This window comes from Macaca thibetana, chromosome 1 (genome assembly GCF_024542745.1).
Source record: "Macaca thibetana thibetana isolate TM-01 chromosome 1, ASM2454274v1, whole genome shotgun sequence".
Taxonomy (NCBI): Eukaryota; Metazoa; Chordata; class Mammalia; order Primates; family Cercopithecidae; genus Macaca; species Macaca thibetana.
The window spans coordinates 188,011,991-188,038,223 of record NC_065578.1 but is presented as its reverse complement, the minus strand read 5'-3'; the positions used below and the strand labels follow the sequence as shown (position 1 = coordinate 188,038,223).

General features: G+C 41.4%; 1 protein-coding gene and 1 pseudogene across 13 annotated transcripts in view; one reads left to right on the top strand and one right to left on the bottom strand.

Moving 5' to 3' along the window:
* MRPS14 (mitochondrial ribosomal protein S14) overlaps window positions 1–26,233 on the bottom strand; it is an 868,813-nt gene that overhangs the window by 217,976 nt on the left and 624,604 nt on the right. The window lies entirely within an intron of this gene.
* On the top strand, window positions 364–5,550 carry LOC126956907 (uncharacterized; annotated as a pseudogene).

Genomic DNA, 26,233 nt, shown 5'->3' with positions numbered 1-26,233 from the left:
TCTGATTCCATATTCTTCAGTTTTGAGACTCAGATTGGCTCTCCTTGTTCCTCAAGCTTGCAGACAGCCTATTGTGGGACCTTGTGATTGTGTAAGTTAATACTTAATAAACTACCCCTTATATGTATGTGTATATATATATCCTATTAGTTCTGTCCCTCCGTGGAACCCTAATACATATAGATGACTAATGTAATCTATATGTAATACAAAATCCAATAGTAATATAATCTGTTACTAATATAATCTATATGTAATACAAAATCTAATAGATTTTGGTAACAGGAGTGGTTCTAGAGAAACAGAATATTAAAGATGGGGTTCTTTCATTGATTTGGGGGTTTCTGGAGTTGACTGCTTAATATGATTAGACCCCAAAATGCTAAGGATTCTACTTTTAATAGTGTGGAGAACATTAATACTCCTTGGCATAAACTGTTGTAAGACATATGCAAAATAAATGCATTTGACACTCTTGATTCACTGCTCATGAGAGGCAAGGAGTTTAGTGATTCTATACATAATACCTTTGACCATACGTGGAGAATCAAGGAACATAATGAAGCTGGTTGGTTGCTCCTAAGTTCAGTGGGCAAAGTGATGAAAGAAGATGATGGCCTCAGGGATTCTTTCTCCCAGGTTCAGGAGCAGATACTGAGCCTCAAATCTGCTAAGATTGCCCTGAGTAAGAATCTTATCTCCTGTAGAGAAAGAGCTGAAATTGTTGAAAAGCAGACACAAGCTCTTATCATGTGAGTGGCTGATCTATAATGAAAGGTGCATGGACAGCCTCTCCAGGTGTCTACTGTTAAAGTGAGTGCATTGATTGGAAAAAAAAATGGGACCCTGCAACTTAGAATGGGGATGTGTGGGAGGACCCTGATGAAGCATGGGACACTGAGCTTTTAAACTCTGATGAACCTTTTTGCCAGAAAGAACAGCTTCCCCATCCCCAGTACTGGCAACACCCTCTCCCTGATCCATGCTGCCATCAGCCTTTTTACCTTTGTCTGAGGAGATAAACCCAAGTGCTGCCTGAGGCAACAGTGATAGCCTCACCTGAGGCAGTTGCCAGGCAAAATAATGTTGATTCTCCTCAGGAGCCACCCCCAAAACCCCTGTTTGCTTCTAGACTTATAACTAGACTAAAGTCCTGGCGGGCCTCTAGAGGTGAGGTTTACAGTGTCACCCTTGAGAAAGTGCACTACACTGGAAAAGAAGTGCTTGAGTTCTCTAATTTACATAAACAGAAATCTGGAGAACATGCATGGGAATGGATATTAAGGGTACGGGATAATGGGGGAAAGAACATAGAGTTGGATCAGGGTGAATTTATTGATTTGGGTCCACTAAGTAGGGACTCTGTATTTAATGCTGCAGTTTGGGGAGTTAAAAAAGGTTCTAATAGTTTATTTGCTTGGTTAGCTGAAATAAGGATTAAAAGATGGCCCACTGTGAGCGAGCTGGAAATACCTGATCTCCCTTAGTTTGATGTAGAGGAAGGGATCCAAAGGCTTAGGGAGATTGGCATGGTGGAGTAGATTAGTCACTTTAAAACTACTCATTCCAGCTGGGAGGGTCCAGAAGATATACCCTTGACCAATACCTTGTGAAGTGGATTTTTGAGGGCAGCACCTGCATCTTTGAAGAGCTCTGTAATTGCTCTTCTTTGTATGTCAGATCTAATGGTTGGAACGGCAGTCACTCAACTACAAAATTTAAGTACAATGGGAATAATTGGATCCTGAGGTGGCCCAGGCCAAGTGGCAGCACTCAACTGTCAAAGGTAAAGTGGGCATAGCTATGTAAAGGAGAGGCAAATTGGAAATCAGAATAGTATGACTCATGTAGAGCTCTGACATTGGCTAATCACATTCTAGAAGTGAAATTGATAGGAAGCTTACTGCATTCCTACTTAAATTATACAAAAGAAAACTTCTAGGTCAAATACACAAAAGACTAATTTGAATTATAAAAATAGAGAATCACAGCCCCTCAATTTCCAGACTTGAGCCAGTTAACAGACCCATAACCCCTTGAATGAAGAGGAGGCCAGGTCCCCTTGAGGAAGGACCCCACTACATTACTGACAATTTATGCAGTGAATCTTTCTCCCGTCCTTCCCCAAGGGGACCTCCAGCCTTTTACCAGGGTAACTGCATTGGGGAATAGGAAATGACCAGACATTTCAGGAACTACTGGACACTGGCTCTCTGAGCTGACATTGATTCCAGGGGACCCAAAACGTCATTGTGGTCCTCCAGTTAAAGTAGGGGCTTATGGAGGTCAGGTAATTAGTGGAGTTTTAGCTCAGATCTGACTTATAATGGGTCCCCAGACTCATCCTATGGTCATTTTCCCAGTGCCAGAATGCATAATTGGCATAGACATACTTAGCAGCTGGCAGAACATCCACATTGGCTTCCCGACTGGTAGGGTGAGTGCTACTATAGTGGGAAAGGCCAAATGGAAGCCATTAGAGCTGCCTGTACCTAGAAAAGCAGTAAATAAAAAATATATATATATCACATCCCTGGAGGGATTGTGGAGATTAGTGCCACCATCAAGGACAGGGTGGTGATTCCCACCACATCCCAGTTCAACTCTCCCATTTGGGCTGTGTAGAAGACAGATGGATCTTGGGGAATGACAGTGGATTATCATACGCTTAACCAAGTGGTGACTCCTATTGCAGCTGCTGTACCAGATGTGGTTTCATTGCTTGAGCAAACTAACACATCTCCTGGTACCTGGTATGCCGCCATTGATTTGGCAAATGCCTTTTTCTCCATTTCTGTTCATAAGGCCTACCAGAAGCAATTTGTCTTCAGCTGGCAAGGCCAACAATATACCTTTACTGGCCTACCTCAGGGATGTATCAACTCTCTGGCTTTGTGTCGTAATCTTATTCCGAGAGACCTTGATCACTTTTTGCTTCTGCAAAATATCACACTTGTCCATTACATTGATGATATTAAGCTGACTGGATCCAGTGAGCAAGAGGTAGCATACACACTGGACTTACTGGTGAGACATTTGTGTGCCAGAGGATGGGAAATAAATCTGACTGAAATTCAGGAATCTTCTACCTCAGTAAAATTTCTAGGTGTCCAGTGGTGTGGGGCCTGTTGAGATATTCTTCCTAAGGTGAAGGATAAGTTGCTGCATTTGGCCCCTCCTATAATCAAGAAAAAGGCACCCCTATTTGGATATTGAAGGCAACACATTCCTCATTTGGGTGCATTACTCTGATGCATTTATCAAGCGACCTGAAAGGCTGCCAGTTTAGAGGGCTATCCAGAACAGGAGAAGGCTCTGCAACAGGCGCAGCTGCTGTACAAGCTGCTCTGCCACTTGGGCCATACGACCCAGCAGATCCAATGGTGCTTGAGGTGTCAGTGGCAGATAGGGATGCTGTTTGAAGCCTTTGGTAGACTCCCATAGGTGAATAACAGTGGAGGCCTCTAGGATTTTGGAGCAAGGCCCTGTTGTCTGTAGATAACTACTCTTCTTTTGAGAGACAGCTTTCGGCCTGTTACTGGGCTTTGGTGGAAATGGAACATTTGACTATGGATCATCAAGTAACCATGTGACCTGAACTGCCTATCATGAACTGGGTGCTTTCTGACCCACCTAGCCATAAACTGGGTCATGCACAGTAGCATTTCATCATCAGATGGAAGTGGTGTATATGTGATTGGGCTCAAGCAGGTCTTGAAGGCACAAGTCAGTTACATGAGGAAATGACTCAAATGCCCACGGTCACTCCTGCCACCCTGCCTTCTCTTCCCCAGCCTGCACTCATGGGGAGTTCCCTATGATCAGTTGACAGAGGAAGAGAAGACTAGGGCCTGGTTCACAGATGGTTCAGCACGATATGCAGGCACCACCTGAAAGTGGACAGTTACAGCACTACAGCCCCTTTCTAGGACATTCCTGCAGGATAGCGGTGAAGGTCAGTCTTCCCAGTGGGCAGAGGTTCGAGCAGTGCATCTGGTTGTACACTTTGCATGGAAGGAGAAATGGCCAGATGTGTGATTATATACTGAGTCATGGGCTGTAGCCAATTGTTTGGCTGGATGTTCAGGGACTTGGCAGAAGCATGATTGGAAAATTGGTGACAAAGAAATTTGGGGAAGAAGTATAGGGATGGACCTCTCCTAGTGGTCAAAAACTGTGAAGGTATTTTTGTACCTTGTGAGTGCTCACCAATGGGTGACCTCAGCAGAGGAGGATTTTAATAATGAAGTGGATAGGGTGACCTGTTTTGTAGTTACCACTCAGCCTCTTTCCCCAGCCACCCCTGTCATCGCCCAATGGGCCCATGAACAAAGCAGCCATGGTGACAGGGATGGAGGTTACACATGGACTTAGCAACCTGGACTTCTACTCACCAAGGCTGACCTGGCTATGTCCACTGCTGAGTGCCCAATTTGCCAGCAGCAGAGACCAACACTGAGCCCTCCATATGGCATCATTCCTCGGGGTGATCAGCCAGCTACCTGGTGGCAAGTTGATTATATTGGATATCTTCCATCATGGAAAGGGCAGAGCTTTGTCCTCACTGGAATAGACATTTACTCCGGATATGGGTTTGCCTATCCTGCACACAATGCTTCTGCCAAGACTACCATCTGTAGACTCACAAAATGCCTTATCCACCGTCATGGTATTTCACATAGCATTGCGTCTGACTAAGGCACTCATTTTACAGCTAAGGCAATGCGGCAGTGGGCTCATACTCATGGAATTCACTGGTCTTACCATGTTCCCTGTCATCCTGAAGCAGCTGGATTGATAGAATGGTGGAATGGCTTTTTGAAGTCACAATTACAATGCCAACTAGGTGACAATACTTTGCCAGCCTGGGGCAAAGTTCTCCAGAAAGCCATGCATGCTCTGAATCAGCATCCAATATATGGTACTCTTTCACCCATAGCCAGGATTCATGGGTCCAGGAATCAAGGGGTCGAAGTGGAAGTGGCACCACTCACCATCACTTCTAGTGATCCACTAGCAAAATTTTTGCTTCCTGTTCCTGCTACATTACGTTCTGCTGGCCTAGAGGTCTCAGTTCCAGAGGAAGGAATGCTGCCACCAGGAGACATGGCAATGAATCCATTAAACTGGAAGTTAAGGTTGCCAACTGTACACTTTGGGCTCCTCCTACTTTTAAGTCAACAGGCTAAGAAGGGAGTTACAGTGTTGTCTGGGGTGATTGACCCGGTCTATCAAGATGAAATCAGTCTACTACTCCATAACGGAGGTAAGGAAGAGTATGCATGGAATACAGGAGATCTGTTAGGGTGTTTCAGGATTACCATGCCCTGTGATTAAGGTCAGTGGGATACTACAACAACCCAATCCAGGCAGGACTATAAATGGTCCAGACCCCTCAAGAATGAAGGTTTAGATAACTTCACCAGGAAAAAACCATGACCTGCTAAGGTGCTTGCTGAAGGCAAAGTGAATACAGAAAGCTTAGTAGAAGAAGGTGGTCATCAATACCAGCTATGACCTCGCGAACAGCTGCAGACACAAGGACTATAACTGTCATGAGTATTTCCTCCTTCTTTAGTTAAAAACAAAAATGTGTGTATACACTTGTACTAAGAAAATATCTTCATTCTATTTCCTCTTCCTTTATCATGTGACATAAGATTCATTGACTTAATATCAGCATTTAAATATTGTTAACTTTATGTAATAGTATTTGGGTTGGGATTGGTGAGTTTCCGGTTGTATGAAGGATAGTTGTATTATGTTAGGCATAATTATGACCTTCTTATTGTCTTTATTTGAAGATTATGTATGATCTCAGGAGATGTGTATGGGTTCAAGTTGACAAGGGGTGAACTTGTGATGGTTAATACAGAGTGTCAACTTGATTGGATTGAAGGATGCAAAGTATTGACCTTGGGTGTGTCTGTGAGGGTGTTGCCAAAGGAGATTAACATTTGAGTCAGTGGGGTGGGGAAGGCAGACCCACCCTTAATCTGGTATATATATATATATATACACACACACACACACACACACACATATATCTGATATATATGTCATATATATATATATGTCATATATATATATCCTATTAGTCCTGTCCTTCTAGGGAACCCTAATACACTATGCATAAAGTATTATTTCTCACAACATGAACACATACACACCACTTTGCCTATCTAATTCTCTAAGTTGGATGCCATTTTACAATCCTATCACAGGACTCTGTCATTTAAGAATAGTCTTATTACTATCTGGGTTGCCAGTGATTAGCCCAGAGTAAGGATTCCATATTTGTTGAATGAATATAGATGAATAAGTATATCCTCTAGGGAGTTCAGTTTCCTGGATTTGACTATAGATTGGGCTTCTCTGTTCCTTCAACTCAGAGCTTGTAGAGTGAACTAAGAACTGTGCCTACAGATACCTCTGAGATTACCTTGTTATAGTTCCCATATATCCCATCCTATTGTAATTCTTAGACTGTTTTGTCACTGTTCTGGTGTTGGAATATAGGAAGATTTCTCCATGGGTCCACATGCAAGAAATAGTGAAAACAACGTATGATTCTGGGATTATTTGTATAAAATGAACACATGCATAAATAAACTGTTTGGTTCATTTTCAAGCTACCATAGAGGCTGTTGTTTTCTGATTTTCTTTATTTCCTTCCCCCCATTATTCTCCCACTCTCATTACCTCAGAACTGCTGAATGAAGAGATCCCCTGTCAAAAGAAGGAAATTCTTAGAGCTGGAGGAGACTGAGAAACAAAGCAGTGACTCCTGAGAACTTTGCTTCTTCCTGGATTTTATAGCCCATTGCATGAAAGTCTTTTCCAGTTTAGAAGTGCTCCTTTCTCCATGAATGCTACTCTCCCTCCACCATCCATTTGGGAAATGCTGTTTCCCAAATACCCACCTGGAAGCCTCTGTACTCAGCTGGTCATAAATGAAAAATGTAGAAGAAGGTTAGCCCTGGGCACACTGTGGAATACACGGATTTAAATGCACTGTCTTTTGTTCCTTTTCTCCCTGCAACACAGAGAGAAAAGAAGGGACCATCATCAGTGAATCAGTGGCAGAACTTCAGGCCAGAGAGATGGAACTATATGGGGTAGGCAGGCCTTTTGTTGATTCATGTCTTCAGGCCACATTACAGAGGCGATTGCCTATTTGACCTGTTAATCAGAATAGGGTAACATTTATCTTTGATGAATAAGTTTTAAGATTCTTCAGACTCCCTGTAAATTCCTTAACTTCTTCCAATCACAAAGACTTCAAACTGAGGGGGTGGGGTGGTATTGATAAAATTAAAGATTTCTTTTTATTCGTTACCCAGGAACTTACACACACAGGCTGTTCCTGAGGTTAAGAAACAATTCTAAACTAGGAAAGACAGTTTATGAGGACAAGAACAGCAAGGACACTTGCTAGTAAGTGGCAGACACTATTCTTCTTCTTGTCATTTGCTACGGAAACATGAGTCATGACCAAACCTTTCCAGATCAGGGAGGGCCTGAGAGTCACCCCAAAATGCTCCCAGATGTGCCCTGTCGGATGTCCTGAGTGTGACTGTGAGCTGTCTAAATGCTCTTTTCCTTTTTTTTTTTTTTTTTTTTTTTTTTTGAGACGGAGTCTTGCTCTGTCGCCCAGGCTGGAGTGCAGTGGCGGGATCTTGGCTCACTGCAAGCTCCGCCTCCCGGGTTCACGCCATTCTCCTGCCTCAGCCTCCTGAGTAGCTGGGACTACAGGCACCTGCCACCTCGCCCGGCTAGTTTTTTTTGTATTTTTTTAGTAGAGACGGGGTTTCACCATGTTAGCCAGGATGGTCTCGATCTCCTGACCTTGTGATCCACCCGTCTCAGCCTCCCAAAGTGCTGGGATTACAGGCTTGAGCCACCGCGCCCGGCCTAAATGCTCTTTTCCTACTGTTAGAGCATTGAAATGGAAAATCCCAAGAATGTATTGCAGTGGGTTCTAGGGCTCCTAGGCCTGGTGTACTTAGCTGCTTGGTGTTAAATAAAACGGATCAGAAGAATGCCAATGGAGGCATTGTGTGGGTAAACTGTGGTTAGAGGAACAGAGTTATAGATACATGGGGCTGTATTCTTCAGGATTGGGGCAGTGAAGGAGAGGTAGAGTTGGAGGTTTGAGGGACATATTTCCCCTTCTGCACCCTTTCTTGCAATTTTCTTAAGAGGTACCAGAAATCTCAATGGTGCAAACATGGCAGTATATTTTGTCTAAGAAAATGTTCTGCTTTGATTTTCAGAAGTTATGATTCTGTAACTATGATAATCTTGTAAAAGTGTTAACAATATAGATAAGTCATGGATTATGACCCACACAATTAATTCCTCACTGAGAAGGTTGGTAGGTTTTTAAATCAATGATCAAACTCTCTTATCCATTTTGTGAAGCAACCATAATTTTAACCTCAGGTTTTAACCAAGAACTAAAATAAAAAGAAAGCTTTAGACTATTTCTGTTTATAGATAGAAGTATAGGGATTGTAAATAAAATATTAGCAGATGGAGGGTCACTTTGTAATCTGCTAAGGAAATCCAAACAGGGCGTGGGAATAAAGAGGTGAGTACAAAGACATTAAAGACAAGCTCTACTCACTTCATTGTTTGGACTAGAGCATGCCCTGGTGAGATAATTAAATCAAGAAATGAAAGAGAAGAAGGTTGCAGACAACTATGAAGCTATGTTATTAGAATAATAGGTAGCACTGGGTCAGATAAGTGAATTTGAATGCCAAATACTGGCATACCTTATGTCAGTGCCCAACACCTTATTTGGAAATAAAGTTGGATAAACCAGCTAAGTATAAAAATCAATCAATGGTATTTCAGAGGTAGTGAATGCAGTTTTAATAATCAGGAGAATTGGGGACAACCTATTTGCTTTGAGACCATAGAAAAGTCACTTAGCTTCTCTGTGAAATGGGGCGGCTCTTCTAGTTCAGCACTTCTCAAACTTTAATATGCATATGAGTCACCTGAAGATTTTTGTTAAAATGTGGATTTTGATTCAGTAGAGTCTGGGACTAGTCTGAGATTCTAATGAGGTGAGGCCAGTGCTACTGTTCTGTGGACCACACTCTGAATAGTGAGGATCTAGATGATCTCTATGTCTCTTCCAGTTGAATTAAACCTGGTTTTATAACATACTCTTTCACAAGCAATCAGCTAAATCAGCTAAAAACTTTGTATTATAAGAGTGAAGGAAAAACAATGACAAGAACTACTGTACTAAATAAGAAAAAAATCAAGAAATGTGGGCTCTCAAAAGAATGGATCTGGCAGTTAAGTTTGACTCAGTGACTCCGTGAGTAAGAGAAGCAGAGCCAAGGTAAAATCAGGGAATGAATCTCAGTCAAAAGAATGTGACCAGAGAGAGGGAAGATCAATGGAATACTTAGGAATCCTGTGCAACTGAAAGCCCTTAATGAAGCATCCCTTATACTGCAAAGGAGCAGAAGGAGTCAGAGCCCTGTCAGCCCTCTATCAGTTCCCTCTCAGTCTCCTAGCTTCTTTTAAAGAACATATTGTCACTGTGATCCTTGACATTCCCCCTAAATCACTTAGTTTCTCTAAAATGCAAAGACAGAAAAGGAGTTCATTTGTAAACCCATTATAGAGCATTCTGAAGAGCCATTCAGATGTTGACTGACAGTCTTTGGTTTAAGGCCAGGCACCAGGAGTAGAGGATCCACAACACAGGTCTCAGGCTTGTCTGAGAACTTGGGAGGGGAAGAAAAAGGTGAGGAGGACACTGTTGCGGGAAGTCAGGGACCCTGAATGGAGGGACCAACTGAAGCCATGGCAGAACATAAATTGTGAAGATTTCATGGACATCTATTAGTTCCCCAAATTACTACTTTTATAATTTCTTACATCTGTCTTTACTGCAATCTCTGAAAATAAATTGTGAAGATTTCATGGACACTTATCACTTCCCCAATCAATACCCTTGTGATTTCCTATGCCTGTCTTTACTTGGTAGTCTCTTAATCCCATCATCTTCGTAAGCTGAGGAGGATGTATGTCACCTCAGGACCCTGTGATGATTGCGTTAACTGCACAAATTGTTTGTAGAGCATGTGTGCTTGAACAATATGAAATCTGGGCACCTTGAAAAAAGAACAGGATAACAGCAATGTTCAGGGAACAATGGAAATGAGACTTTAAACTCTAACTGCTGGTGAGCTGGATGTAACAGAGCCATATTTCTCTTCTTTCAAAAACAAATAGGAGAAATATCACTGAATTCTTTTTCTTAGCAAGGAACATCCCTGAGAAAGAGAATGCACACTGAGGGTAGGTCTATAAGCGGCCCCCTTGGAGGCAGCCATCTCTTATGGTCGAAGCCTAAAGGATGAAATAAGCCCTGGTCTCCTGTAGCACTCCCAGGCTTATTAGGATGAGGAAATTCCCTCCTAATAAATTTTGATCAGACAGGTTGTCTGCTCTCAAACCCTGTCTCCTGATAAGATGTTATCAATGACAATGCGTGCCCAAAACTTCATTAACAATTTTAATTTTGCCCCATCCTGTGGTCCTGTGATCTCACCCTGCCTCTACTTGCTTTGTGATATTCTATTACCTTGTGAAGCATGTGATCTTTGTGACCCACACCCTATTTGTGCACTCCCTCCCCTTTTGAAAATTGCTAATAAAAACTTGCTGGTTTTATGGCTCAGGGAGCATCACATAACCTGCCGACATGTGATGTCTCCCCCGGACACCCAGTTTTAAAATTTCTCTCTCTTGTACTCTTTCCCTTTATTTCTAAAACCAGCTGAGATGCTTAGGGAAATAGAAAAGAACCCACATTAACTATTGGGGGCAGGATCCCCCGATAGGACACAGCAAGATAAACACTCAAAATGCCTTCAAAATCAGAAATCTTCCCTATTGCATGTATTCATTGAAACATTAACTTCAGGTTCATGTCAATAATGTTTAGTAATCATTGGATATGAAGTAAAAATTTTATGGAGTTTATAAAGGCAGCATTGTGATTCAATGTAAAAAAGGAAGAAATCAATATTAGGCAGGTTGAGACCATCCAGCTAATTAGTGTTGGAGGTAGAACTCAGTCAGTTAGTGTGGGAAGAGATCTCAGGTCTCTTCATCCCCAGTCAGTGGGGCTCCCTCTACAGTGTTATATACCTAGCACCACATATATTTAAGTATATTGAACTTTGACTTTTCTCAAATACTCCACTAACCTTTTGTATTCATTATGATTATATATTTACAAGATGCTTTGCTTCATTATTTGATAGCAAAATGTTGTAGAAAGTAAATCATCTGCCATATTGGTGGGAGTGACTGTCATTGTTGGTTGCCAGTCCTAGAACATTTACTCTTTCTTCTTTGCTGACACATTTTCTTTGTCTTCCTCTGAGAATCTGCTTCCTTCAGCAGGGGCTGAGATCTTCTTAGCCTTAGGGCACTGAATCTTAATTGATCTAAGCTAGTTAATATAGTATCACTTGCCAAATGACTGTTGAACTGAGAGCATATGGTGAAATTGTGGCCAATGAGACACGAAAGGGTGTTGCTTATGCTTTAAAAAAGGCACACATTACAGAGCTATTCCCTTTTCTTCCTCTGGACTTTGCCTACTACGGGTGATGCCTGGAACTTTGAACCATGAGAATATATTTAATACAATGTGAATAGTAGAGAAGAAAAAGGGAAAAGACCTGGGTTCTTGATGTCACTGAGGCACCAAATCAACCAAATGCAGGACTGGTCTTCCCTCAGATTTTATCTGGGGTTTCTTTTATTAGCAGCCAAAAGCATCCCAACAGATATAGAATGACTGAGATTCACTCTGCCATAATTGGCATCAAATAACCAGGGTTGAATTCTCAACTGTATCACCAACTAGTTTTGTAACCTTGAATAAGTTATTTTATTTCCAAGAGCCTAACTCCTTATAAAAATACTTTATAAGGGCCGGGCGCGGTGGCTCAAGCCTGTAATCCCAGCACTTTGGGAGGCTGAGACGGGTGGATCACGAGGTCAGGAGATCAAGACCATCCTGGATAACACGGTGAAACCCCGTCTCTACTAAGAAATACAAAAAACTAGCCGGGCGAGGTGGCGGGTGCCTGTAGTCCCAGCTACTCGGGAGGCTGAGGCCGGAGAATGGCGTGAACCCGGGAGGCGGAGCTTGCAGTGAGCTGAGATCCGGCCACTGCACTCCAGCCTGGGCTACAGAGCGAGACTCCGTCTCAAAAAAAAAAAAAAAAAAAAAAAAAAAAATACTTTATAAGGTAGAATTTCTAATATAAAATATAAAAACACCTGAAAATTATTATTATTACTATTCTATTTATTTATTTATTTTTTTATTATTTTTTTTTTTGAGACGGAGTCTTGCTCTGTCACCCAGGCTGGAGTGCAGTGGCCAGATCTCGGCTCACTGCAAGCTCCGCCTCCCAGGTTCACGCCATTCTCCTGCCTCAGCCTCCCGAGTAGCTGGGACTACAGGCACCCGCCCCCTCGCCCAGCTAGTTTTTTTTGTAATTTTTAGTAGAGACGGGGTTTCACCGTGTTAGCCAGGATGGTCTCGAACTCCTGGCCTCGTGATCCACCCATCTCGGCCTCCCAAAGTGCTGGGATTACAGGCTTGAGCCACCGCGCCCGGCCTACTATTCTATTTATTACTATTACATGTTATGTAAGAATAACAGCACCATAATCAGACTTCATCATAAGCAATCTGCAGTGAGAATGCTTTCAAGTCTTTCTCTGTTTCCAGGAAAATTACTGCATCCTGGGACATTTGTACCTCCCCTTTCTCCTAAGGGCACATGACAAAAAGTCAGGCTGGCTGTAGTTTGGAATGAGGGGAGTTCAATGGAATATGAAAGCAACATCTCCTGACAAGCAAAAGGGGGCTCATCAGATTGCTTTTGGGGCTAATGTTCCACGAGAGTATTTCCAGCATTTCACACACATATGTAGGGTTGCAACACAAACCAGGTAACTTTTCTCTCCATTTTCCTTTGCTTTGAGAAGTGGAGAGCTCACAAATTTCAGGTGAAAGGTCATGTCTTTGATGCATGGAAAAGAAATATATCTAGGAGCCCAACTGCACTGTATTGCTGAAAGCAGCAGTTCCACAAGTAGAGATTTTTAAAGGGCTTTCTTCCATTTCATTGTTTCTGTCCTCCCTGCTCCCCTGGACAAGACCACTGTAAGTCTTTTCAGGCTGCTATAACAAAGTAGCTCTGTCCTCCCTACTCCCCTGGACAAGACCACTGTCAGTCTTTTCAGGCTGCTATAACAAAGTAGCACAGACTGCGTGGCATATACACAACAGAAAGTTATTTTTCACAGTTTTGGAAGCTGGGAAGCTCAAGATCTGAGTGTTTGCATGATTGGGTTCTGGTGAGGGCCCTTTTCTAGGTTGTAGACTGCCTTCTTCTTGTTGTATCCTCATAGGATGGGAAGAGAGTGAGAGAGCTTTTTGTGGTTCAGGGTCCTTTTTATAAGGACACTAATCCCATTTGTGAAAGTTTTACCTATTTCCCTTTCAAAGGCTCCATCTCTCAATACCAAAACATTGGGAGTTAGGATTTCAACGTGAATTTTGGGAAGACATGAGCATTCGGTCCATTGCAACCTCTTCTTAAGCAGCCCCTAAACACTGCAGGACTTGCTTTGTTTACAGCTATAGTCATTTTATTACTCTTTTCTTTACAATAGTAAGGGCCAGAGGAGCTCTACATTTTGTATGTTGTTTGTATTAGAAATAGCCTCTTGTTTTGGGCTGAAAATAATGTTGGATGTGTATGACACCTGTGAGGACACTCTCACAGCTGTTTGTTGTGAAAGCTCTGGAGAGGATTGGCACTGGGTTTGGACTGCATAATGAGGAAGAGGGTCCCATGGGATCATTTCTTGACTCAGTTTCATCCCAGAGCTCACTGTTTTTTTTAAGTGGAAGATCAAGAAATAAGGAGCTGGGCCTATGGACATCTGCCTGGAGTGGTAGTTCCAAATTGGTATTTCTCCTCTGGAGGTTTAGTTTCAAATTTAATTAGCTAATTAATGGTGGTAAATTACCACCATTAATTAATTAATGCTAAAGTGCTCTTACTAAACAAAGCACTAAGCATAATTTTAGGGCAGTTAATATCTGGTCTAACTATGAGGACCAATTTGGGAAAGAGATTTTTACAGTAATAACATAAATAATAATAATGGTTATTTAATGATTTGGACTGGAGCCTTCTCTTGGTCTGGAACATTGCCTTAGAGGAGCATCTTATACAGTCTCTAGTTTCCTTAGTGAAAAGATTTACTGAAAAGACTTCTTTTGCCAGAAGCATCCCTGGAGGAGGAAGACCTTGTGAGAGAGCAGTAAGCGTACCTTTACAGTCTGGTGGGTAAGATAAAAAAGTAAACAAGCAGTTATTATCTAGGAAGACATACGCTGTGATAGGGAGTTATCCAAGGAACTGTGGGATCACAGGAGGGGGTCCTGGAAGTGTCCCAGTGGAGGTGAGAGCTCCTGGTAAGAGATGAGTAGGAGTTCCTCAGGCATAGATGAGAATGGGGGAGAGGTTTAGAAGGGCAAGTGTGTGTGTGTGTGTGTGTGTGTGTGTGTGGGAGAGAGAGAGAGAGAGAGACAGAGAGAGGGAGGGAGAGTGCAAGTGCAAAGGAGAATCTAACACATTTTGAAAACTGCAAGTTGAGTGTGTTTGGAAGGGCATCAAGAGATTGAATAAAATTTGAACACATGCATTATCTTTCATCCCTGACAAAATTCTATTAAAGTGATGATCATAGGATTTTTTTTTTCTCGAGATGGAGTCTTGCTCTGTCACTCAGGGTGGAGTGCAGTGGCATGATTTCTGCTCACTGCAACCTCCGCCTCCCGGGTTCATGCAATTCTCCTGCCTCAGCCTCCCAAGTAGCTGGGATTACAGGTGTGTGCCACCATGCCTGGCTAATTTTTGTATTTTTAGTAGAGACAGGGTTTCACCATGTTGGCCAGGCTGGTCTCAAACTCTTGACCTTGTGAATTGCCTGCCTCAGCCTCCCAAAGTGCTGGGAATACAGGCACAAGTCATCCCACCAGGCCAATAATATGGTTTTTAAAAATATATATAAATATAGGAACAAACAGGAAAAAGACAATAGTAACCAAATTTTTAGAAGCTAAGCCATAAATGGAAGACTGTCAACTGATTTGGCATACTGTAGAAAGTGGAATTTGAACCTTAAGTAAGCAGCGGACAAACTAAGTGGGAAGCTGATTTGAACCAGGGATTGCCCTGCAAAAATCTCAAGAAACAGAGATAAAGGACACTGTGGAATTAGATCTAAAGGAAGATGTAAAACCAGGAAGATTATTTCAAATTCCTTTTTCTGCTTGTTTGTTTTTGAGAGACTGAGTCTCACTCTGTCACTCTGTTGCACAGACTGGAGTACAGTGGCACAGTCATGGCTCACTGTAGTCTTGACCTTTTCAGCTCAAATGATCCTCCCATCTGGCCTCCCAAGTAGCTGGGGCCACAGGCACATGACACCACAGTCTGCTAATCTTTAATTTTTTAATTATTATACTTTAAGTTCTAGGGTACTTGTGCACAACGTACAGGTTTGTTACATAGGTATACATGTGCCATGTTGGTTTGGTGCACCCATCACCTCATCATTTACATTTGGTATTTCTCCTAATGCTATTCCTCCCCCAACCCTCCACCCTGCAACAGGTCCCAGTGCATGATGTTCCCCTCCCTGTATCCACTTGGTCTCATTGTTCAGCTCCCACTTATGAGTGAGAACATGTGGTGTTTGGTTTTCTGTCCTTGTGATATTTTGCTGAGAATGATGGTTTTCAGCTTCATCCATGTCCCTGCAAAGGACATGAACTCATCCTTTTTTATGGCTGCATAGTATTTTGTGGTGTATATATGCCACATTTTCTTTATCCAGTCTATTATTGATGGATATTTGGGTTGTTTCCAAGTCTTTGCTATTGTGAATAGTGCTGCAATAAACATACAAGTTCATGTGTTTTTATAGTAGCATGATTTATAATCCATTGGCTATATACCCAGTAATGGGATTGCTGGGTCAAATGGCATTTCTATTTTCAGATTCTTGAGGAATCACCACACTGTCTTCCACAATGGTTGGATTAATTTACACTCTCACCAACAGCATAAAAGTTTTCCTATTTCTCCACATCCTCTCCAGCATCTGTTGTTTCCTGACTTTTTAATGATTGCCATTTTAACTGGCATGAGATGATATCTCATTCTGATTTTGATTTGCATTTATCTGATGACCAGTGATGATGAGCACTTTTTCATATGTCTGTTGGCTGCATAAATGTCTTCTTTTGAGAAGTGTCTGTTCATATCCTTCACCCACTTTTTGATGCAGTTGTTTGTTTTTTCTGGTAAATTTGTTTGAGTTCTTTGTAGATTCTGGATATTAGCCCTTTGTCAGATGAGTAGCTTGCAAAAATTTTCTTCCATTCTGTAGGCTGCCTGTTCACTCTGATGGCAGTTCTTTTGCTGTGCAGAAGCTCTTTGGTTTAATTAGATCCCATTTGTCCATTTTGGCTTTTGTTGCATTGGTTTGGTGTTTTAGACATGAAGTCTTGCCCATGCCTATGTCCTGAATGGTATTGCCTAGGTTTTCTTCTAGGGTTTTTATGACTTTAGATGTAACATTTAAGTCTCTATTCCACCTTGAATTAATTTTTGTAAAAGGTGTAAGGAAGGGATCCAGTTTCAGCTTTCTACTTATGACTAGCCAGTTTTCCCAGCACCATTTATTAAATAGGGAATCCTTTCCCCATTTCTTGTTTTTGTCAGATTTGTCAAAGATCAAATGGTTGTAGATGTGTGGTATTATTTCTGAGGTCTCTGTTCTGTTCCATAGGTCTATATCTCTGTTTTGGTACTAGTACCATGCTGTTTTGATTACGGTAGCCTTATAGTTAAGTTTGAAGTTAGGTAGCGTGATGCCTCCAGCTTTGTTCTTTTTGCTTAGGATTGTCTTGGCTATATGGGCTCTCTTTTTGGTTCTGTATGAAATTCAAAGTAGATTTTTCCAATTCTGTGAAGAAAGTCAATGGTAGCTTAATGAAGACAGCATTGAATCTGTAAATTACCTTGGGCAGTATGGCATTTTCACAATATTGATTCTTCCTATCCATGTGCATGGAACGTTTTTCCATTTGTTTGCATTCTCTCTTATTTCCTTGAGCAGTGGTTTGTAGTTCTCCTTGAAGAGGCCCTTCACATCCGTTGTAAGTTGGATTCCTAGGTATTTTATTCTCTTTGAAGCAATTGTGAATCATGAGTTCACTCATGATTTGGCTCTCTGTTTGTCTCTTCTTGGTGTATAGGAATACTTGTGAGTTTTGCACATTGGTTTTGCATCCTGAGACTTTGCTGAAGGTGCTTATCAGCTTGAGGAGATTTTGGGCTGAGACGATGGGGTTTTCTAAATATACAATCACGTCATCTGGAAACAGAGACAATTTGACTTTCTTTTTTCCTAATTGAATACCCTTTATTTCTTTCACTTGCCTGATTGCCCTGGCCAGAACTTCCAATATTCTATTTAATAGGAGTGATGAGAGCGGGTATCCTTGTCTGGTACCAGTTTTCAAAGGGAATGCTTCCAATTTTTGCCCATTCAGTATGATATTGGCTGTGGGTTTGTCATAAATAGCTCTTATTATTTTGAGATATGTTCCATCAATACCTAGTTTATTGAGTGTTTTTAGCATGAAAAGCTGTTGAATTTTGTTGAAGGCCCTTTCTGCATCTATTGAGATAATCATGTGGTTTTTGTCGTTGGTTCTGTTTATGTGATGGATTACATTTATTGATTTGCATATGCTGAACCAGGCTTGCATCCCAGGGATGAAACGGACTTGATCTTGGTGGATAAGCTTTTTGATGTGCTGCTGGATTCTGTTTGCCAGTATTTTATTGAGGATTTTCACATCGATGTTCATCAGGGATATTGGCCTAAAATTCCCTTTTTTGTTGTGTCTCTGCCAGGTTTTGGTATCAGGGTGATGCTGGACTCATAAAATGAGTTAGGGAGGATTCCCTCTTTTTCTGTTGATTGGAATAGTTTCAGAAGGAATGGTACCAGTTCCTCTTTCTACCTCTGGTAGAATTTGGCTGTGAATCTGTCTGGTCCTGGACTTTTTTGGTTGGTAGGCTATTAATTATTGCCTCAATTTCAGAACCTGTTATTGGTCTATTCAGAGATTCAAATTCTTCCTGGTTTAGTCTTGGGAAGGGGTATGTGTCCAGGAATTTATCCATTTCTTCTACATTTTCTAGTTTATTTGTGTAGAGGTGTTTATAATATTCTCTGATGGTAGTTCATATTTCTGTGGGATTGGTGGTGATATCCCCTTTATCATTTTTTATTGTGTCTATTTGATTCTTCTCTCTTTTCTTCTTTGTTAGTCTGGCTAGCAGTCTATCTATTTTGTTGATCTTTTCAAAAAACCAGCTCCTGGATTCATTGACTTTTTGAAGTGTTTTTTGTGTCTCTATCTCCTTCAGTTATGCTCTGATCTTAGTTATTTCTGGTCTTCTGCTAGCTTTTGAATTTATTTGCTCTTGCTTCTCTAGTTCTTTTAATTGTGATAGTAGGGTGTCAATTTTAGATCTTTTCCACTTTCTCGTGTGGGCATTTAGTGCTACAAATTTCCCTCCACACGCTGCTTTAAATGTGTCCCAGAGGTTCTGGCATGTTGTGTCTTTGTTCTCATTGGTTTCAAAGAACACCTTTATTTCTGCCTTCATTTTGTTATTTACCCAGTAGTCATTCAGGAACAGGTTGTTCAGTTTCCATGTAGTTGCACAGTTTTGAGTCAATTTCTTAAACCTAAGTTCTAATTTGATTGCACTGTGGTCTGAGAGAGAGTTTGTTGTGGTTTCCATTCTTTTATATTTGCTGAGGAGTGTTTTACTTCCAATTATGTGGCCAATTTTAGAATAAATGTGATGTGGTGCTGAGAAGAATGTATATTCTGTTGATTTGGGGTGGATAGTTCTGTAGTTGTCCATTAGGTCTGCTTGGTCCAGAGCTGAGTTCAAGTCCTGGATATCCTTGTTAATTTTCTGTCTCACTAATCTGTCTAATATTGACAGTGGGGTGTTAAAGTCTCCCATTATTATTGTGTGGGAGTCTAACTCTCTTTGTAGGTCTCTAAGAACTTTCATTATGAATCTAGGTGCTGCTGTATTTGGTGCTATATATTTAGGGCAGTTAGCTCTTCTTGTTGAATTGATCCCTTTACCATTATGTAATGGCCTTCTTTGTCTCTTTTGATCTTTGTTGGTTTAAAGTCTGTTTTATTGGAGTACAACCCCAGCTTTTTTTTTTTTTTTTTTTTGCTTTCATTTGCTTGGTAGATCTTCCCCCATACCTTTATTTTGAGCCTATGTGTGTCTTTGCATGTGAGATGGGACTCCTGAATACAGCACACATACCTGACAAAAACAAGTAATGGGGGAAAGGATTCCCTATTTAATAAATGGTATTTGGAAAACTGGCTAGCCATATGTAGAAAGCTGAAGCTGGATCTCTTCCTTACACTTTACACAAAAATTATCTCAAGATGGATGAAGGGTCTTGACTCTTTATCCGATTTGCAAGTCTGTGTCTTGTAATTGGGCATTTAGTCCATTTACATTTAAGGTTATTATTGTCATGTGTGAATTTGATCCTGTCATTATGATGCTAGCTGGTTATTTCACCCATTAATTGATGCAGTTTCTTCATAGCATCAATGGTCTTTACAATTTGGCATGTTGTTACAGTGGTTGGTACTGGTTGTTCCTTTCCATGTTTAGTGCTTCCTTCAGGAGCTCTCGTAAGGCAGGCCTGGTGGTCACAAAATCTCTCAGCATTTGCTTGTCTGTAAAGGATTTTATTTCTCCCTCACTTATGAAGCTTAGTTTAGCTGGATATAAAATTCTGGGTTGAAAATTCTTTTCTTTAAGAATGTTGAATATTGGCCCCCACTCTCTTCTGGCTTGTAGGGTTTCTGCAGAGAGATCCAGCGGATTCCAGTTCAGTAGGGGAGACCTTAACCCAGTGGCGCTAGAGGAATTAAAGACACACACATGGAAATATAGAGATGTGAAGTGGGAAATCAGGGGTCTCACAGCCTTCAGAGCTGACAGCCCCAAACAGAGATTTACCCACATATTTATTAACAGCAAACCAGTCATTAGCATTGTTTCTAAAAATATCAAATTAACTAAAAGTATCCCTTATGGGAAATGAAGGGATGGGCCAAATTAAAGGAATAGGTTGGGCTAGTTAACCGGAGCAAGAACATGCCCTTAAGGCACAGATCGCTCATGCTATTGTTTGTGACTTAAGAATATCTTTAAGCGGTTTTCCACCCCAGGCAGGCCAGGTGTTCCTTGCCCTCATTCCCGTAAACCCACAACCTTCCAGCATGGGCATTAAGGCCATTATGAACATGTTACAGTGCTGCAGAGATTTTGTTTATGGCCAGAGTTGGGGCCAGTTTATGGCCAGATTTTTGGGGGCTTGCTCCCAACATGTCCCCCTTCTCTGATTAGCAAAGAGATAAAAGCAAGGGCAGCTTTGTCACGGTTAGCTACTTCTCACAGGAGTTGGGATCTGCATCTGTAGACTATACAAAGACAAACAATATAGATTAAAAGCACAGTCATCATTGAAATAACAGAGCTTCCAAGTGTTTTTATCCATTTTAATGGGTTACTAGCTGCTAATTTGTCTGCAGCTCCTTTAAGCACTCCAGTTCCTGGCATTAATATCAGGTGTGCCTGGGATGCTTTAAATATTTGTTCTTGAATTTTGCTATGTCCCAAAACAAGTTTGTACAGTGTCCTTCTAAATGCTTTTTTATTCTTTCCCAAATTTTGATCTTATTAAGAACATTTAATAGTTTCCACAAATCCTTATGTTAAGCTCCTAGAGTGGGCCATATCATCTGAGGTTGAGGTGCCACTATACCGCCATGGTTCCAGATAATAGGAACTTTTGCCATACTTCTTATTATATCTACCTTCTGACCATTTTGTTCAGATCAGCTGAACATAGTGTGATCGTGGCAGGCAGACTGAGAGGTGCAATTCAAACTCAACTTCCCCTTAGGGGAACAATTATTAATGATTCCATAGGAATCGTTGTGCAGCACCTCTGCCTATTCTACAAAGCATTTTTCCTAAACAAGTATGTTTATTTTTTCTAACTGGGTCCAATCCTGTTTATAAATAGGTTTTTGATGGTGGTATGCCTCAATTATAGGAGCAGATTTATTATAGTAAATACTGAGATCAGAAAGCATGTGTAACTGTGTCATAGAGTGATTGCACCTGGCATTATTACCAGCCCTTATTGAAGGAATACTCACGGCAGTGGTGATAACCGTTATCATAGCTACCATTAAATTATTCATTGTGACTGGTTATCCTGCTTCCCTCAAGTTTTCTTCCACCATCTGTGACAGCTTCTTGTTCTGTCCCCAGGTGGGTGGCTGTGTTCAACAGGTGTTGTTTGTGACAGTTGGGGTCCTCCTTAGTGCCAGTCTTGACACAGCTGCAACTAGGGGGTCCTCGGGATCCTCCCGGAGTCTCTTCCTCAGCATCTGGCTCATGATAAGGTTTCAGGTGTCTTGATGTATCCAAATCAGCTGTTGATTTTGGCCTGGAGAAATACAACCTCTACCCCAAGTTATTATTTTACCTATTTCCCAACTTTTTGTTATTGGATCTCTCCACCAAATCAGGTGTTCTGTTTCTGTCTTTACAGCTGGTTTCTGTAGATGCTATTCAGGTGCTGATAACATCTGGCCTTTGGGCAGGCTCAAAAAATTTAAAGTTAATCATGCTAGGTTCAGTTGCATCTGTGGGGTTCCATATTCTCTCTCTCCCTTCTGCTTTTGCAACTGCTGTTTTAGGGAGAACTTCATTCTTTCCACTATGGCTTGTCCTTGAGAATTGTATGGGATACGAGTAATGTGTTTAATATTCCACATAGAGAAAAATGTAGTTATAGCTTGGCTAGTATAGCCTGGGGTATTATCTGTTTTAATAAAAGCTAGAATGCCCATCACCACAAAACACTGCAAAAGATTGTTTAACACAGGCAGAAGACTCTCCTGTTTGGCGTGTAGCCCAGACAAAGTGACAAAATGTGTCCACACACACACATACATAAGCTAGTCTACCAAACGAGGGAACATGTGTGACATCCATTTGCCAAATAGAGTTAGGTTCCAATCCTTGAGGACTAACTCCTCCTGTAAAAGATGAGGAAGATACCATTTGGCAAGTTAGGCATCGCTGGATAATAGCTTTAACTTCTTTCCAGGTAATGCTGTATCTGTGTTTGAGACCAGAGGCATTAACATAGGTTAAATTGTGAAAGTGTCTGGCATTAGATATTGCGTTAGCAACTAGATGATCAGCCATTTGATTCCGTTCAGTCAAAGGTCCTGGAAGAGGTTTGTGAGCTCTAATGTGAGTGATGTAAAAAGGGTGCATTCTACTCTTAATTTCTCTTTGCAATTGGGTAAATAAAGTCATCAGTTGTTCATCTATATGAAATCATAACTGAGAATTTTCAATTAGCTGTGTGGAGTGAACCACATATGAAGAATCAGAAATCACATTAATAGGCATATCAAAAGCAGTCAATACCTCAATTACAGTTACAAGCTCCACTTTTTGAGCTGAAGTATAAGGCGTCTGGAAAACTTTACTTTTTGATCCAGAATAAGAAGCTTTACCATTACTAGACCCATCTGTAAAACAATGAAAATGTTTAGCAGGCTGCAGGTTGTTAACTGCAGGAATTGTAAATACAAACCATTCGCAGTCTTGCTCAGCTAAAGGGATAGTAAAGAAACAGTCTTAAATTTATGACTATTAAAGGCTATTTTTTTTTGAAATTATAGCAGGAGAAGGCAATCCTGGCTGTAATGCTCCCATAGGTTGTATAACTGAATTGATGGCTCTTAAGTCAGTTAACTTTTTCCATTTTCTTGATTTTTTCTTAATTATGAAAACTGGAGAATTCCAAGGAGAAAATGTTGGAACTATATGTCCATTTTCTAATTGTTCAGTAACTAATTTCTCTAAAGCCTCCAGTTTCTCTTTACTTACTGGCCATTGTTCTATGTAAATTGGCTTATGTGTTAACCATTTTAAAGGTATAGGTTCTGGAGGCTTAACAATGGCCGCCATCAAAAATTATTTCCTAATCTTTGGCGGGAACTTTGTTTTTCTGCTTGAAGTGGTTGTTTCAAACCTTGCAATTTTTTTTCTAGTCCCATACCAGGGACATACCCCATTTCATACATTGTATTTTGACTTTGAGGGCTAGATAATTGTTCTGGAATTAGAACTTGTGCTCCCTATTGTTGTAATAAATCTCTTCCCCATAAATTTATAGGTACAGAAGTTATAATTGGTTGAATAGTGCCAGGTTGCCCATCCTGCCCTTCACAATGAAAAATATAACTACTTTGATATACTTCAGGGGCTTTACCAACTCCAACTATGTTAAATTGAGCAGATTGAATTGGCCACGTGGATGGCTAGTGCTGTAGAGCATGATTGAAATATCCACTCCTGTGTCTACCAAACCTTTAAATTTCTTTCTTTGAATAGTTATTTCATAGGTAGGACATTTTTCAGTAATTTGATTTACCCAATAAGCTGCTTTGCCTTGTTTATTTGTGCTTCCAAATCCTCCTGTTCGTTTAATTTCACTGTTTCCCAGTCCCACGTACAGCACAATCAGGGGCTGTACTATGCGCCCTCCTGGCTCTGCTTGCCAGGGAACAGAAGTAGATATGACAATTTGAATTTCCCCATTGTAATCTGAATCAATGACTCCTGTATGTATTTGTACCCCTTTTAAACTCAAACTAGACCTTCCTAAAAGTAATCCTATTGTCCCTGCTGGCAAGGTTCCACAGACTCTGTTGGGACCTTTTGCAGGGGTTCCCCAGGCAGAAGGCTCACAGCTTTTGTGCAGCATAAATCTACTGCGGCACTACCAGCTGGGGCAGGGGACAGATATTGTACAGGGGCGAGGGAATGGCCTGAGCTGGAAATGCCACAGTTTAGAATGGGGCCTGGGATGAGCCCCTCATGGCGTTTCCCAAAATCGGGTTCTCATCTTTATCAAACTTAGAGTGACACTGACTAGCCCAACGTTTTCCTTTTTTGCATTTTGGACATATTTCAGGATGATCAGTTTTCTTTTTTCCCCTATCTGGCGGCCTGACTTGCTGATTTTTTCTACATTCTTTTTTAGTATGACCATGCTTCCCACAGTTAAAACAAGCTCCAGAAAAAGGGGTATTTCCTTTATCCACTCTCAGTCCTGCCATTGCCTGTGCCAACAAAGTGGCTTTATGCAGACTACCTCCAATACCATCACAGGCCTTGATATAATCAAGTAAATGTGCTTTCCCTCTGATAGGTTGCAGAGCAGCCTGGCAATCGGGATTAGCATTGTCGAAAGCTAATAACTGCAACACTATATCCTGAGCAGCCGAATCTGCAATCATCTTTTTAACAGACTCCTGTAACTGAGCTGTAAAATCAATGTATGGTTCTCTGGGTCCCTGTTTTATAGCACTAAAGGAAGGGTATTGTTCTCCACCTGAAGTTGTGCATCTAAACCAGCCCAGTCGCCAACCCCCAAAAGTTGGTCTGCAGTTACATTAATTTGAGGCTGGGCCTGGGCATTGTGAGCAGCCTGAATGGAAGTTTCATCTGCCCACCAAGTTTTAAATTGTAGGAACTGAGCAGGAGTTAGACAAGCTCGAGTAAGAGCATCCCAGTCAGTAGGAATCATCCTACTGGAAACAGTAACATTCTTTAACAGTCCCATTACAAAAGGAGAACCTGGTCCATACTCACTTATAGCTTGTTTTATTTCTTTGAGTAATTTAAAAGGAAAAGGCTCAAATGTAGCTGAAATATTTCCCTGTTGATCTGGGGGGTGTATTCTAACAGGGAACTGCCAAGCCTCTAAATAACCCTCTTGTCTAGCTTGCTGAATTCCTGCCTGAATAAAACTAAGAGCGGTTGCTCAAGGTGCTGCTCAAACAGTCACTGGGGCAAGTACTTTTCACCCAGTGTCCTCCAGAAAAGAAAGATCTGGGGGGTTATTTTCTTCAAAATAATAATGAGGGGGTGCAGAAGGGTAGGGATGAACCTCTCCTTCCTTTGCCACTTTAGCTTTAGCTGGTAAATAAACATACTCTGTAACCTCTTCTGTTACTTTGCTATGCTCTTGTTCCTCCTCATTATCAGTGTGAAAAAGTTGCAAGGTGAAATGAACCAGACCCTATACGTGTCCCACTGTTACCCTGATGCTTCCAAGCTCCCCTTCTTACTCACCATGGGGATTGCTTTAAGAGTACTTGGGTATCCTCCAGCTAGTTTTCCATTCCAACCATCACTCTGGCGACTCTTCAACCTGGATTTGAGCCCCCACGAATGGACACCACTTGCCGAGATCAGCTTGGTTGGGGAGACCCTAACCCAGTGGCACTAGAGGAATTAAAGACACACACATGGAAATATAGAGGTGTGAAGTGGGAAACCAGAGGTCTCACAGCCTTCAGAGCTGACAGCCCCAAACAGAGATTTACCCACATATTTATTAACATCAAACCGGTCATTAGCATTGTTTCTATAGATATTAAATTAACTAAAAGTATCCCTTATGGGAAATGAAGGGATGGGCCAATATAAGGAATAGGTTGCGCTAGTTAACTGGAGCAGGAACATGCCCTTAAGGCACAGATCGCTTATGCTATTGTTTGTGGCTTAAGAATGCCTTTAAGTGGTCTTCCCCCCTGGCCGGGCCAGGTGTTCCTTGCCCTGATTTCCTTAAACCTACAACCTTCCAGCATGGGCATTAGGGCCATTATGAACATGTTACAGTGCTGCAGAGATTTTGTTTATGGCCAGTGTTGGGGCCAGTTTATGGCCAGATTTTGGGGGGCTTGCACCCAACAAGATTCGCTGTTAGTCTGATGGGCTTCCCTTTGTGGGTAACCCGACCTTGCTCTCTGGCTGTCCTTAACATTTATTCCTTATTTCAACCTTGGTGAATCTGATGATTATGTATCTTGGGGTTGCTCTTCTCAAGGAGTATCTTTGTGGTGTTCTCTATATTTCCT